The sequence below is a fragment of the Triticum urartu genome, chromosome 7A (assembly GCF_056163025.1).
Source record: "Triticum urartu cultivar PI428250 chromosome 7A, HENAU_Tu73, whole genome shotgun sequence".
Lineage (NCBI taxonomy): Eukaryota > Viridiplantae > Streptophyta > Magnoliopsida > Poales > Poaceae > Triticum > Triticum urartu.
In genome coordinates this window covers 136,742,418-136,759,096 of record NC_141879.1, presented here as the reverse complement: position 1 = coordinate 136,759,096, position 16,679 = coordinate 136,742,418, and the positions used below count along the sequence as shown (strand labels likewise).

Below are 16,679 nucleotides of genomic sequence, written 5' to 3'. Positions count from 1 at the left end.
GGCGACGCACTGGCGCTCCCTCGCCATCTTCAGGGAGTTCGCACGCGCCCATTCTAGGGCCGCGTCGTCGTCGATCTCGACGTCGGCGCCGTGCTCCGTCTTCACCGCGAGGAGGCCCGGCTCTGTCTTCACCGGCGCCAGGCCCGGTTTCGTCTTGGGCTTGACGAAGCGCGGAGGAGCCGACGAGGGGGCGCGTCGGCCGCCCTCATTGATGACAATGCCGGCGTTGCAAGTGCGCCGGCCGAGCGGCGTCTCTGCCGCGGGCTCGGCCTTGACGCCGAGCAGCGTCGGACGAGTGTGAGGAAGAGCGGGAGGAGGAGGAAGAAGAGGAGGCGCCGAACCTCCTGGGCAACCATTGCCCATCGCGTCAGCGGTGAGTCGTGGCCGTGGCGGCCGCCCTCGCCGGGGGGGTATGCCAACGGCGGGTCGTTGCCGCCCTCGAGGTACGTTAGAACGCCCTCGAGGGTGCGGCCGGGGACACCCCACCACAGGTGGCGTCCCTCGTTGTTCTTCGGTCCGCCCACCACCAGCGCGCCGTTGGTGGACGCCATCCTCTGCTGCTGTCGGCGCTGGAAGTATGCCGTCCACGCCGCTATGTTGTCGGCGGCGTACTCGGGGAGGGCGAGCTGGGCGTCGGTGAGGGAGGCGCACACGACGTCGACCTCGTCAGCGAAGTAGCCCGGTTTCGCCACGGCGTCGGGCAACGGGGGAATGGGCACTCCCCCGTTGTTGAGTCTCCACCCCGTTGGCCCGGCGCGCATGTCCGGCGCCGGGATGTTCGCCTGGAACAGGAGCCAAGGCTCTTGTTCGCGGAGCGATCGGCGGCCGAAGCCGTTGGCCGCGGCCTCATCGTCGGGGAATCGCTCAGCCATCGGGAGAGGGAGGGAGGGAGGGCTCGACAGCGACGCTCGGGAGAGGGAGGGCGCGGCGGCGGCGCTCGGGAGAGGTAGAGGGCGGGCTAGGGCTGGTGTGGCTGGTGTAGCCAGAGACGAGGGAGGCCACCGGCTTATATAGCGGCGCCGCCCCGTGTGCACGCGTGCGAGGGAGGGGAGGCGTCGACGCGCCGCCCCGTGAACGCGCCGCCCGTGAGGAATCACTGGTAAGGCTGACCGGCGGCAGCCTTGCAATTGATTCCCCACGGTAAACCGAAGCGTTCGGGGAAGAAGACGCGCGGTGTCGCTGACGCGGCGGGCCCATGGCTCTTTCGCGCCAAAACCGCTCGCCCCGGCACCCCCGAGCGCCCCCCAGCGCGCCGGGTTTGGCCTGGGTCCGCCGGCGCAAAATTTGGCCCAGGCCGGCGAAAATCGGGCTCCTAAAGGCGCGACTAGCCCGATTTTCCAGCGCCGGCGCGAAAAAACGCCTAGGGAGGCCTTTCTGGGGGCGCGGCTGGAGATGCTCTTGGAGCAACTCCAACGGACGACCCCATTTTGTCCGCCCGCGTTCATTTGGATTGACGTGGACAAAAGTGAAGGCCCAACGCGCCGACCCAAACTCAAATCGTGTCCACCTAGCGTTTGCGCCGACCCATTTCCGGCCCAAAATTGCGCCTGAAATGCGTCGGCACGGACGCGCCGCGTGTCTCCTCGCCATTCGCCGCGTCCCCATCTGGCGGCCACCCAACCGCCACCGGTCGTCTTATTTATGACGACCACCGATAACAGGCCCACGCGTCAGCTAGTGGAAGCATCCTTTTTTAACCACGCATACGGCGGGGTCGGCCTCATCCACTTCTCCCGTCCACATCTGGCCTCCCACCACTCCCTTTGCTTCCTCGTCGGCGACCGCAAACCCTAGACGCCCATGGGCCTCTTCGGCAGCAGCAAAGGCACCGCCGACGCCTCGTCCTCCCGTGCTTCCCTTACCCCTCCTCCTCCGGCGGCGCCGCGTTTTCGCCCTGGTTGCCGGTGCCTGCACATTCCGGTGCACCAAGCGCGGTTGCACTGGGAGTACAGGCAGCCACTGTCGTACCTCGATGTCACGCTGCCGCACCATTGGCATCTGGATCTGCAACGGATCCCGGTGTCAGCGGTTCCGCATAGCCGGCGGGCGCACGACGACGAGGTGCGCACGCGCCGCGCGCAGCTCCCGTCGGAGCAGCGTCGGCTGGCAGAGTACGCCGCCGACTCCTCCAACTGGGAGGCGTGGTTCGCCCTCGAACATGAGGAGCAACGCGCTCGGGTGTCGACGCCGTTCCCACCGCCGCCCCCGCGGGTAGACCCGGAGGACATGGAGGTGGAGGCAGAGTACTAAACCGCCCTCGAGGAGGCCCTACAGCACGCACTGGAGGCTAGCGGCCTTGAGGAGGACGTGCATTGGGATGGGCTGGAGCAAGCACTTGCCCTGTCGGCGGCGGGGGACTCCGTCCACACCCCGCTCTTCGTGCCGCCATCGCCACCGTCGCCCCCCGTCCAGCCCAAGCCGGAGCCGGAGCCGATGCGTAAGCGCTCCCCGCCTCCACCCACTTGGCCGGAGGAGGCCTACTCGTGGACGGGCTAGTACCGCGAGTGGGTGAGCGCGCCTCCCGTCCACTTCGCCATGATGCCAGAGCAGGAGGAGGCCCACCTCGAGCACTAGACGGAGCATTGGCTCCTCCAGAAGCAGGCTGACGGCGAGGAGCAGATGCGTTACGAGGCCATGCTCCAACGTGACGCGGAGGCGCTTCGGCTTGAGGAGGAGGAGGAGCGCGCGGCTGGCCGCAATGCCGCCACCCCAGCAGACGCCAGAGGAGGCTGCCCTGAAAGCATACCAGGCGGCGTTCGGGTGGGCTGGCGCTGCTCCGGTCTTCATCGACCTCACCGACGACGACGGCGTCGACGGCAAGGGCAAGGGAAAGGCCTACAACGCCTAGGACAGCGTGCGGGGCGGCAGCAGGCGAGCACAGATTTTTTAATATTTTATTTAATGTTTATTAGATTTAGGTGGATTTTGGCTGGCGTTTGACCGTCCACTTTATGTTTAATTATGTTTATTTCGTGTACCTTGTTTATTTTTTCATGCCGGCACATTTGAATCGGCCTCCTCGTTAGAGCAACTCCAAAGGGCCGACTCATTTCGTCCCTCTGTGTCCGTTTGGGACGGCGCGGACAAAAGTGGCGGCCCAACGCGCCGACCCAAACCCAAATCACGTTCGCGTCGTGTCCGCGCCGACGCATTTGTGGCCCAAATTTGCGTCCCAAATGCGTCGGCGCGGACGCCGAACGGACGCTTCGCGCGCCTTCTCGCTATCCGCCGCGTCCCCACATGGCAGCTGTCAAACTATCCGCTGCCCACGCGGTCAGCTTAATTTATGATGATGGGCCCACGCGTCAGCGACGGCGCTTGTCCTTTTTTAAACCGACCGTGCGGCGGGGCCGTCCTCATCCATACTCGCCGTCCACATCCGCCCACCTTTGCTCCCTCGTCGCCGGCAAACCCTAGCCACCACAACCACAGCGAGATGGGCCTCTTCTCCGGCGCCAGCGGCAGCAAGGCCAAGGGCAAGTCCTCTGCCACCCCTTTCCCCTCCGAGTTCCTCCCACCTCCGCCGGCGCCTCGCCGGCAGAGGCATCGCGTGAGCGTGCCAGTGCACCAGGCGGAGTGGCAGTGGCAGAACCGCCAGCCTCTGCCGTATCCGGACATGACGCTGCCACACGACTGCATCTGGATCCAGATAGGATCCCAGTGCCGGCGGCGCCGCGCACGGCTCGTGCTCATGCGGAGGAGGTGCAGCGCTGGCGGGCGCTGCTGACGCTAGAGCAGCGCCTCGATAAGGCCTACGCAACCGACTCGCCCAACTGGGCGAGGTGGTTCGCCTTCGAGCACGAGGAGGCGAGGCGACGGGGCGTGCGCGAGGTCGACCGGAGGCCAACGCCGCTCGTCGTCCGCAAGGAGGACCAGGCGGCGAAGGACGCCTACTAGGCGGCCCTTGCGGCCGTCTACCGGGAGAGCGAGGAGGAGGAGCGGCGTAGAGCGGAGGCGGCGGAGGCGGAAGAGGAGGCCCGCTATGAGGCGGCAATGGCGCAGGCCCTTGCCCTCTCCGCGGCGGGCGACCGCGTGGTGCCGCCGGTGGCCCCGCCGTCCCCCATCAAGCCGGAGCCGGAGCCGCAGCCGGAGCCCGAGCCCGAGCCCATCGCGCGCTTCTCCTGGAATGGAGTGGTGCGCGAGTGGGTGTCCGCGCCACCGGTTTGGCTGGGAGCGACGCCGACGCAGGAGCAGGCGTACCTCGAGATGTGGCGCCAGCGCCGGCTGGCAAAGGAGCGCCGTCGCGATGAGTACGAGGAGATACTCGAGCGCGACCTCGAGGAGGAGCAGCGCGAGGCCGAGGAGGAGGCGCGCCAGGGCGCGACTGCACAGGCGGCCGCACCCCCTGCCCCGGCACTGCCTGCGCCGGCACAACCTGACATGGCGGCGCTCTGGAACACGGCGTTCGCCTGGGCCGGGCCGGCGCCGACGCTCATCGACCTCACGGACCCCGAGGACGACGACGACGACGCCTAGGGCAACACGTCACCTCGTAGTTTAGGCTGTTTTTTTAAATGCAAATGTGTGGACGCGTGGACTCTCGCCGGCCTTCGTGGCCGGCTTTAATGTTTAATTAATGTTGTTTCTTTTTTTTTAATATGCATGTGTTCATTTTTTTGGCGCCGTCAAAATGGGTATCGACCAGCGTTGGGCGCAGGCGCCGACCCAAATGCCGAAGTGGGCATCCGTGTCCGTCTGGCCGACCCAACGGACAAAAAGCGGATGAAATCGCTGTTCGTTTGGGTCGGCCCGTTGAAGTTGCTCTTAGACGGTCAAGCCGGCCCATTTCAAAATGTGAACCCTCATGTCCACCTAAGAGCATCTTCAATGGCTTGTCTATATGAATGTCTATATTCGTTTTCCACGACGTAAGCTCAAAACAGACGTTCAACAGCTTGGCTATATGGTTGTCCAAACATAGACATCCTCTAAATCGATCTCAACAATGTCCATGCATGGATAATGTGAAGGCGTTGTCTAAACTCGGCTGCAGTCATGATTTCTTCCTCTCCCCAGCGAGAGCCCACCTGTCATGGTCCTTGTATATAGACGTTCTGATGCAAAACTAGACATGTATATGAGAAAATCTTTTTAGACCATTATCTATACGAATATATAGACATCCAAATATACACGTGCTATTGAAGATGCTCTAATCGATCCAAATGAACAAAAAACAAACAAAGTGCACGTCCGTTCCGTTTGGGTATGATCTTACGGAGTGCGCCCGCGGGATCCGGCCCGGGAAACGGACGGCGTGGCAGAGCGTCTCGTCTCGGAACCCGAGCCCGGCCTTCCCCGGGCAGGCGCCGTGCCAGTGCCGCTGCTTCGCCCGGGTCAACGACGCCCCACCTCCACGCACACCCACGCGAGCTGGCCCCGACCCACCTGTCATCCGGTGCATGCGCGGCGGAGCAGCGCGGGTGGTCGCGGGCACGCAACCGGGTGGCGGGGAGTGGGGCGGAAGCGACGCGACGGCGGGGCGTGCGCGGCGTCGGCCTTCGGGCCGCCATCGCCTCGGCATCACGCGCGCGCGCTCGTGCACGGGCGGGGACGGGACGGGATGCGTGCGAGATGCTTCGGCGGTTCGGCCGAGCGCGGATGCTCCTCGTTAACCGTGGCTGGGGTATCCCCACGGTCACCGTGCGGGTCACGTTTTGCTGCAACCGGATCGATCCACAAGCGGGCCGGCACTCGCGCGCGTGTACGCGGACGAGAATCGGGAAGGGCAAAGGGTGGCTACAACTGTAGTATGCGAGGGATACAAAACGGCTTGCGTGTCATGGCGAATATGCCATCTGTAGACTCGCCGTAACAAAAAATAATGTAAAACCAGCTACCACGGCACTTTATCGCTCCTTTCTCCGTTCTTAAAAAAGTGTACTTTCAACTTTATTTCAGGATCAAACTATATCAAAATTTGATCGAGTTTATGAAAAAATATAGTATTAATGTCTGTGAAACCAAAGGGGTATATGATGAAAATATATTTTATCATGAATCCAATACTATTAATTTGATGGCATATATTTTAGTATATTATTATATGAATACGGTCAAATATAAAAAAGATTAAATTTCCAACAAAGTTGAAAGTACAATCTTTCAAGAACAGAGGGAGTATGCCTCTAGCAAAAAAAAGAGACAACATTACCGAAAGCACACATTTCAAGTTCCCTTGAATTCTAAAATAACCTGTTTTTCCCGGTTTTACATTGCTTGCAAATTGGTAAACAAAGTAAAAATAATAATAATCACCGCGTTCCATCATGCTGCCGAGCCGGTCACGATCCGGCTTCATAGAGAGCGAGTGCCCATACCACAAAAGACCAGGAATTTGAAGATAGAGTCAGTGGCCCGCGCATAAGAAGACACTTACATCGTTTATAAAAGAGGTCCTTACATCATAGGTGAGATATTTGGCATTTATACTTTCAGTAATCATACTTTTGTCTTTTTAATTATGTGCATACTTATATTTAGGATTTAACTTCTTTCGTGCAGATCAACTCCATTGTGACTGTTGGGGATATAACTATTAGGTATGACCCGCCCAGGAGGGGCCGGGTCATCCCAATAACGATTCATCACAATGAAGCCCAAGGTCATATGGCGGTTCATAGATAGGCTTAGTAGAGGGCCCAGACCCGAAGGCGGCTTAAGGCCCATAATTGTAAACCGCCATGTATGTAAACTTGTATTGTAAGGCATATGAGAAAGGTCACCGAGCCAGATACGTTGTATAAACCGGCCGGGACTCCGAGGGCCGCATGGCGTCAACCCGTATATATAAGGGGACGACCTAGCGGCGGCTTAGGACAAGAAACAACAGATCGAGAGCCGGGTCAAGCGTATTCGCTCCCTGCTCATCGAAACCCTAGCAATACCATCTACAAACTGGACTAGGCTTTTACCTTCATCGTAAGGGGCCGAACCAGTATAAACTCCTCGTGTCCCTTGCCCTGATTAACCCCTTTAACCTTACCTCATCGCGATGGCTCCACGACTAAGTCCTCACACTAGGACATCCGCCGTGACAATTCCACGACAGTTGGCACCCACCGTGGGGCTATCACACGATGGTTTCAAGTTCTTAAAGGGCAACTTCGAAGGAATCAAGGGTGTTACGGCATATCTCTCTCAAGGTAGTTTTGCTGATTGATGACAACATGTTTGCGGACTAATCTTGTGCTTTGAATAATTCACAGATTCTCCCCTGGCACGAGACGCCTTCTTCCCCTCGAAGTGTATTTCAAGACGGTGTAGCTCTTTCGTTTCTTTTTCGGTGGACTAGTTGCGTAGAGGGCATCGTACTATCAAGAGGGGGTCCGCTGGGGTTTTGCATGGGTGGAATCATCACGTACACATCAGCTTCTCACCCTCTGAGCATTTCCTTTCCATTGAAGAGATCTCTCCTCTCTTCCTTGTCTTGTCTGGGTCAAAGCGGTAGTACCGCGCACCCAGCGGTAGTACCGCTGAGGAGCCACAAGCGGCAGTACCGCTCCGCAGCGGTAGTACCGCCCGTGGCTCCACAGCAGTAGTACCGCTGGGGCCTGGCACCTCCGCCTTGTCCTCAGCATCTTTGAGAGATTTCTTCTCTCTCGCGCGCGCCCCAGCGGTAGTACCGCACTGCCTGCGGTAGTACGGCCGAAGGGTCACAAGTGGTAGTACTGCTCCACAGCGGTACTACCGCCCTTGACCCCACTGCCGTAGTACCGCTGGGCAGTCTGGCTCCTACCGCCTCGATTCGAGAGGTCTTTTTCTCGTGTCGGGTTTTGCGGCACTAGTCACGGGTGTAGTGGCGGTAGTACCGTTCCAGGAGCGGTAGTACCGCCTTACCACCGCGGTAGTACCGCATTTGGGTCCGTTCCCTACTGGTCTCCTCAACGCGGCAGTACCGCTGTGGCGCGACAGTACCGTTATCCTGGCGGTAGTACCGCCCCCTCTCAGTGGTATTACCGCCCTCTGCGGGGCTGGTTGGTGGGGGGCAATGGGATTGTTGCCGCCACTATAAAAGGGAGTCCCCTTCTTCCTTCTCACCTACCTCTTCCTCCCCCAAGCTTCATTTATTGCTCAAGCTCCATTAAATACTCCAAGCTCCATTTTTTCCTGATCTATCTCTCTAGCCAATCAAACTTGTTGATTGGCTCGGGAGTGGTTGAGAAGGCCCCGATCTACACTTCCACCAAGGGATTTTCGATTCCCCCACTCATCCCTAGCGGATCTTGTTACTCTTGGGTGTTTGAGCACCCTAGACGGTTGAGGTCACCTCGGAGCCATATTCCATTGTGGTGAAGCTTCGTGGTCTTATTGTGAGCCTCCGATTAAGTTGTGGAGATTGCCCCAACCTTGTTTGTAAAGGTTCGGTCGCCGCCTTCAAGGGCACCAATAGTGGAATCATGGCATCTCGTATTGTGTGAGGGCGTGAGGAGAATACGGTGGCCCTAGTGGCTTCTTGGGGAGCATTGTGCCTCCACATCGCTCCAACGGAGATGTACTTCCCCTCAAAAGGAAGGAACTTCGGTAACACATCCTCGTCTTCACCGGATTCACTCTTAGTTATCTCTTACCTTTACTTGTGCAAGCTCTTTAGTGTTTCTTCCCTTGCTTGCTTGTATGCTTGTTGTTATTGCATCATATAGGTTGCTCACCTAGTTGCATATCTAGACAACCTACTTTGATGCAAAGTTTAATTTGGTAAAGAAAGCCTAAAAATTGGTAGTTGCCTATTCACCCCCCTCTAGTCAACCATATCGATCCTTTCAATTGGTATCAGAGCCTCGTCTCTTTATTAAGGACTTTACCGTCCAAAGAGTATGGTTGATACCGTAGACGGTGTGGAGGAACACTCCGGTGTGAATCCGATCTCGTCTACGGGAGATGGGGAACTTCGGTCTCTCGTGAGGAGTTCAATGTGGCCTTGGAGACATTGAAAACCTCCATGATGACCGAAGTTGAAAGCATGTTTACTAAATTTCTTGAGGGGCTTAAACTATCCACCGCACCGTTGAAAGTGGGTGATCCCGCCAACAAGGTGTCGGATGCTATCCCCGACAAGGGGGAAGCTAGTAGTGAAAAGGCTCCTTCTTCTAGTGGCAAGAATGGCACCGGCATCTTTGCCCATGTGGAACCACCACTTGTTTATGGTGGACCGGTTCCTTCCACTCATTTGAATCATGCCGGTCCTCCCCCTAAGATTGTGAAAAATGAGGATTTTGATTCTTTGGTTTACCGCTTTAAATGTCATTTAAATCATGTGAACACTAACCTTTGGAGAATCATTGAAGAAGGTTTCTATCCACATGATCCAAGCAACTTCACTCCTCGAGAAGCCACGGACAATCAATTCAATGAGAATGCTCTCTTCATCATTCAAGATGCAATTCCACCCGAAGACCTACCTCATCTTCGTCCCTTCGCCTTGGCCAAAGATGCATGGCATTGTGTGGTGTCTCTCTACCGGGGAAGCGCAAGCATTCAACGCTCCAACTATGAAGTGGTACAAGATGAGGCCGATGAGTTTGCAATGAAGGAAGATGAAGAACCTCGTGAGCTTTATCGAAGAGTAACCAAACTCGCGGTCTCACTACGAGATCACGGGAGCAAGGACACGGATGACAATTGGATCAAGCACAAATTCCTCAAGGCAATGATGCCCTACCACAAGGCCATGTCCTCCGTCATTCGTCAAAGACCGGACTTCCACACTTTGACCTCAAGCGAAGTGTTGGATGAGTTTGTGGCCATGAACATTTTGGACAAGACCGCCGACAATGCGGTGCTCCGTTCTCAACGGGCAAAGAAGCCTAACCTTGCATTGAAGGCCAAGCTCACCGTGGAAGAAGAAGAAGAGGAAGAAGAGGAGAGCAACCCCGAAGATACGAAGTATGCATATCATGAACACATGGCACTTGCGTCAAGGCAATTTTGGAGCAAGAAAAACTCGAGGCCCAACTTTAGCAAAAACAACTCGAGTGGCACAAGGGGCAAGCAACGTGTAAGGACTTGCTACAATTGCGGCAACGTGAGTCATTTCGTTGCGGAATGCCCGTATGAGAAGAGGGAAGACAATGGTGGCAAACTCATCCGAAAGGACAAGGCCAAGTCGTTCCCCAACAAGAACAACTTCACCAAGAAGACTCCTCCCAAGGCTTTGGTTGTGCAAGAAGAGTACAATGAGGATGATAACGATGATGAAGATGATGAGTCGGTTGCCATGGCTTCCGTTGCCATTGCAACAACGTCATGGGTGTCTCTCTTCGACTCACTCAACGAGAGCATCACCGCCAAGTGCCTCATGGCTAAAGCCACCAACAAGGTAACCTCCAACATCAAAACTACCATCATTAATCATCCTTCCCCAATGGATAGCATTAATGAACTTGAGGGAGCTAATGTGGAGGCTAACGAGTTTGAGGCCTTTATGGGCAAACTCAAGGGAAAATCCAAGAAGCACTTTGTTGCTCTCTTGGAACAACTTGGTGAGGCCAATGACATGATCGAGGCTCACGAAGACACCATCACTAAGATGGAAGGGCATAGTCGTGACTATGCCGATGAGATTTCGGATCTTTCCAATGCTCTTGAGGAAGAGCGTGGTCTTCGTTTGGCTCTTGAGGAGTCACACAACGTTGATCATGCTAAGTTAAAGAAAGATTATGATCATGCCCTCATTGTTTCTCGTGTGCTAAATTCCGAGAAGGCCAAACTCGGGGTTGATCTTGCTAGACTCAAAGAGGAGTTTGATATACTTGACAAGGCCCACAAGGCCTTGAAGGGTATTCACGCTAGTCTCAAGGAGTCTCATGATCAACTCCAAGTGAAGCTAACTAAGGAGAAAGCAACTTTTCCTCATATGGTTTTAATTGATAATGCAAATGCTACTAACCCGTGTTGTGAGACATCTTGTTGAGGAAAATGCTAAGTTGAAGGAGCAACTTGAGAGAGGTCTTGCGACTTGCATACAAGGCAAGAAGAACCTCAACGATCTCTTGATCAACCAAAAGGGAGGTGTGGCCAAGGAAGGGGTTGGGTACGTGCCCGACTCCAAGAACAAGAAGAAGAATGACAAGACCAAACGACCTCCTCCCCTCATGCAAACCTTTGTGAGGGAGGGAGAGAGTGCCCCCGAGGAGAAGAAGAAGAACAATGTCAAGAAGGGCAATGTCACCCCTCCCAACAAAGCCGGCGATTTCAATCCTTCTTATGTGTTATGCCGTGCTAGTGATGGGCATGTTTATGCCAAATTTGTTGGTTCTCTTCATGAGTACATTGAATGGTCTATTTGGGTTCCTAAGACCCTTGTTACTAACATCAAAGGACCCATTACAAAATGGGTACCTAAAACCAAGCATTGATCTCTTGTGGGTGTTTGCTTCCGGTGGTGGATCATGGTTGCTCGATAGCGGAGCTACAAATCATATGACCGGAAGCAAGGACTTGGTGGTGGACGTGCACAAAGTTCCATCTATGCCCACCAATGTCGAGTGGGGTGACGCCTCATCCTCTAAGGTATTAGGACTTGGCAAGGTGGTCATCTCTCATGATCTCACGATCGAGAAGGTCATGCTTGTTGAGTCCCTTGCATACAATTTACTTTCCGTTCGTCAACTTGTAATCATGGGCTTTGCCACTTTCTTTGATATCGATACCGTGGCCCTCTTGTGGAGCAAGACTCTTAAAGTAGCTTTTGTTGGGCATGTCGAGAACGGTCTATATGTGATTAACTTTTCGGAGCGACCCACTAAGACCGCGACATGCCTAATGGCTAAAGTTGATGTGGGATGGCTTTGGCATCGCCGTTTAGCCCATGTCAATATGAGATCTTTGCAAAGTCTCCTCAAGGGGGACCATGTCCGTGGACTAACGAATGTTAGTTTTGTTAAAGATCGTGCTTGCAGTGCCTGTATTGAAGGAAAGCTACATGAGAAGGCTCACCCTCCCACGACTATCATTTATTCAAAGAGGCCCTTGGAGCTCCTTCACATGGATCTTTTTGGGCCCCCATCCTTCGATAGTCTTGGAGGTAGGAAGTATTGCTTGGTGATTGTAGATGACTACTCAAGGTACACGTGGGTGTATTTCTTCAAGAGGAAGAGCGAGACCCAACAAACCGTCATTGACTTTGCAAATGAAGCACAACGTCAACACAATGCAAAGATCTTGACAATAAGAAGTGACAACAGCATCGAGTTCAAGAACTACACCTTGGATGAATTTCTTAGTGATGAGGGAATCAAGCATCAATATTCCGCACCATACACCCCTCAACAAAACGGTGTTGCGGAGAGGAAGAACCGGACGTTGATGGATGCGGCAAGGACCATGATGGCGGAGTTCAAGTCTCCATGCAACTTTTGGGCCGAAGCCATCAACACCGCGTGTCATGCATCCAATCAGCTCTACCTCCGCAAGGGCTTGAACAAGACTCCATATGAGATACTCACCGGTAACAAGCCCAACCTCAAGTACTTCCGAGTATTCGGGTGTAAGTGTTTCATTCTCAAGAAAGGTGTTCGGTTGTCTAAATTTGAGGCTAGAGCTTATGAGGGCATATTTGTTGGTTATGCTACAAACTCTCATGCTTACCGTGTCCTCAATAAATCCACGGGACTTATTGAGGAGACGTGTAACATGGAGTTTGATGAGAATAACAGCTCCCAAGTGGAGCAAAGTGGCACTTGTGATGTAGGTGATGAAATTCCTCCTCAAGCCATAAGAAGAATGGGTGTTGCTTTCATCCTACCCATGGAGGAACCCCTTGTGGCCGAAGGAGAAGGACAATGCTCCACTCAAGTGGAGCCATCACCAACCCAAGGCCCACACGCTTCCGAAGAACAAAGTGAAGGCCCTCAACCTCATGAACAAGACCAAGGGCAAGATCATACTCAAGACGGTGTTGACACACCAAGTGATGCCCAAGGTCAAGTTCTCTCCCCCGAGCAAGTTCAAGATCAAGAACAAGTTCATGACGGCGCTCAAGATGATCAAGTAACCGCTCCTCAACTCACCACCGAGGAGGAATTAGAGCGTCGTGCCGCCAAGGTTGCTTCCAAGCTCTCCACCAAGGATCATCTCATGACGAATGTGCTTGGAAGCTTAAGAAAGGGGGTAAGCACTCGTAGACAATTAGCAAATTATTGTGAGCATCACGCGTTTGTCTCTTGTGTGGAACCCCACAAGGTCTATGAGGCGCTAGAAGATCCGGATTGGCTCAATGCCATGCACGAAGAACTCAACAACTTCGAGCACAACAAAGTGTGGAGATTGGTGCCAAGGCCAACGGGGAACCACAATGTCATTGGAACCAAGTGGATATTCAAGAACAAGCAAGATGCCCATAGGATTATCATTCGCAACAAGGCTCGTTTGGTAGCACAAGGCTACTCCCAAGTCGAGGGTATCGACTACGGTGAAACCTTTGCTCCCGTTGCTCGTCTTAAATCCATTCGCATGTTGATTGCATATGCTTCTCATCATAACTTTAAGTTACAACAAATGGTTGTGAAGAGTGCTTTTCTTAATGGTCCCATTAATGAATTGGTTTACGTCAAGCAACCCCCCGGATTCGAGGATCCCTACTTTCCCTATCATGTGTATCAACTCGATAAGGCACTCTATGGCCTTAAACAAGCCCCATGTGCGTGGTATGACCACCTTACTGAGTTGTTACAAGACCGTGGTTTTGAAGTTGGGCTAATCGACCCCACTCTTTTTACTAAGAAGGTCAAAGGGGAGTTGTTTGTGTGCCAATTATATGTTGATGATATTATCTTTGGTTCTCCTAACAAAGCTTTCAATGAGGAATTTGCCGCTCTCATGACCTCAAAGTTCGAGATGTCCTCCATGGGAGAGTTGAAGTTCTTTCTAGGGTTCGAAGTGAAGCAAAGAAGAGAAGGAACCTTCATCAATCAATCCAAATACACTCAAGACATGCTCAAGATATTCAAGCTAAGTGACGTCAAGCCGGCCTCCACTCCAATGCCCACCAAGTGCCAACTTGAGTTAGATCCCAATGGTAAAGTGGTGGATCAAAAGGTATATCGTTCCATGATTGGATCCTTGCTTTACCTTTGTGCATCTAGACCGGACATCATGTTGAGTGTGAGAATTTGTGCACGGTTTCAAGACGCACCTAAGGAAAGTCACTTTGTGGCAGTCAAACGAATCTTTCGATATTTGGCTCATACCCCAAACTTTGGCTTATGGTACCCAAGAGGATCAAACTTCAAGCTTGTAGGGTACTCGGATTCCGATTGGGCGGGAAACAAAGTGGATAGGAAGTCCACTTCCGGAGGGTGCCAATTCCTTGGTTGCTCTTTGGTAAGTTGGTCTTCCAAAAAGCAAAGTTGTGTGTCTCTCTCGTCCACTGAGGCGGAGTATGTTGCCGCCGGTAGTTGTTGTGCACAACTTCTATGGATGAGGCAAACTTTAAAGGATTACGGTGTCACTTGTGACAAAGTGCCTCTTTGGTGTGACAATGAAAGTGCCATCAAGATTTCTCTCAACCCAGTGCAACACTTCAAGATGAAGCATATTGAGATTCGGTATCACTTCATCCGGGATCACATTAGGCGAGGAGAGATCGAGCTCAACTATGTCAACACTCATGACAACCTTGCAGATATTTTCACGAAGCCCTTGGATGAAGCAAGATTTCGCGAGTTAAGGCATGAGCTAAATATCATTAATTCGAGCAATGTGGCTTGAACCCGTGCACACCCTACCACGCTCATTTTGTTGTCTAGTTTAGGTGTAGGCATGGACATAGGGGGAGTGTTCTTCTCTCAATGAACTCTCCCTCCCCCCATTATGCATAAATTGATCAAGTCTTTCACTTTAGCCATTGTTGATGGCACTTGTGCTTCAAAGACGAGTTTTGGTCATGGGCCCAAGGTTAAAATCTTCACGGTGCCATACCTTTTGACTCAAACATAGGTGGCCTTGGCCACCGCCCTCCTTTGAAGAGGTGTGTCTTGGTCGTTTGCTGGTGTGTTTTTTTCTCTCTCGTTTTCTCTTGCCGTTTTTGTCGTTTCGTCGAGCTAAAGCCGTGTCTGTTTAGTTGCCGTGGCGTGCTGGGCGGTACTACCGCTGGTGGTGTGCGGTACTACCGCTCGTAAGCGGTACTACCACCCCCCAGCATGGTACTACCGCTGGGGGACGAGAATAGGGGGTTAAGTCGGGGCAGGGGGAGGTTTCTTCTCCCCCATACCCATTCACTTCGCCCCTCTTTTCTCTTCCTCTCTCCAGCCTCTTCTCGCCGCGGAGGGATCCGGCGGATCTCCGTCTCCGGGGCGTCCCTCTCCATTTCCTTTGGTGGAGTCGATTCCCACCTCGTCCTCTTTCCATGGATGCCGGTATTGCCCCCGTTCCTTCTTTCGTTTTGTCTCTTTTTCAGTTCTTGTTTCTTAGGGGCAATGGTGGTTGCATCTCTAGATTTTTGGCTAAATCTAGGCTTGAGTTGGTTGGAGAAGGCAACTAGACTATCTCGATTAGAGTTTGGTAGGATTATTTTTGAATTTGGTAGGCCGGTAGTGCCGGATCTGACCACGGTAGTAGGAACCCGCTGTTTCACCGCCTCGTGCTATAAGAAACTGCTGTTTCTCCGCCTCAAGCAGTACTACTGCTCTCTTTGGAGCGGTATTACCGCTTGACCTAGAGCGGTACTGCCGCTCCCTTTGGGGCGGTACTACCGCTGCATGCCAATTTCCATCATTTTCCTGCCTTACCTTGATCTTTTTGTTGAGTTTGTTGGCTTATGCTCGTTCTTTCTGGTTGTTTTGCGTGTTCTTGTGTTTGGCTCCAGGTGATGACCTTTCCGAGCAGCAAGGTCGCCGTATCAACCCCGGGCGTGCCACATCAAAACGCTACCGCACCTCAGAGCCAGCCGGTGGTTCCTCGAGCACCCAACCGCCTCCAGCAAGTGCATCTGCAAGTGTTCCTCCACCTCCTCAGCAATCGAAGCGATCCACCAACAAGCCAAAAGGGAAGACTGTGACTGAGATGACCAACAAGGAGTTTTGGGAGAAGCGTCGCCGCAACCCCTATGCGGTGGACCAAGAACCCACTTTGGTCAACCGCCCGTTCTGGAACCGTTTTCAGTTTGCCATCTACTTTGATGTGATCAAGGCCAAGAAGAATCTTTTTGTTGATGTTCGCTCCATTGACACTGATGCTATGGAGAAGGACCTGGAGTACTTTGGCGAAGCTCTTCAGATGTGCACTCAGCTGAACATTCTAAGGATCATGCAATTCAACAAGGATTTCGATGCGGATTTGGTGGCTCAATTCTATGCCACCGTCCATCTTGGGACGGATGTCGTCAGGACTCTGACATGGATGACCAATGGCAAGCTGCTTTCTATCAAGTGGAAGGCTTTCATGGAGTTACTTGATGTGGTGGATACCGGGCTTGAGACTCCTGTCGGGTTCCGCCCTCACCGCAATGCTACGTCCACCCACAAGCAAGCCCTTTGGCCCTACTGCACTGTGAAGGTTCACCCAGTAACTAAGAAGAAGACCTATGAGCTGTCTTCGTATCTGGACATTCTTCATCACATATTCCGTGAGACTCTCTTCCCTCAGATCGGGAATCTGGATATGGTCCACTCTTACCTCGTGGACATGCTCCTTTTCTGTTAGCATGAGAAGGAAGCAAGCGCTGGAGAGAGCCTGGATAT

The 16,679-nt window shown here is 53.6% G+C and overlaps 2 pseudogenes; one reads left to right on the top strand and one right to left on the bottom strand.

The window, feature by feature from the left end:
- Positions 1-448: 448 nt before the first annotated feature.
- Positions 449-1,445, bottom strand: LOC147958565 (uncharacterized; annotated as a pseudogene).
- A 1,991-nt stretch (positions 1,446-3,436) lies between these two features.
- Positions 3,437-4,476, top strand: LOC147958564 (uncharacterized; annotated as a pseudogene).
- Positions 4,477-16,679: the final 12,203 nt, after the last annotated feature.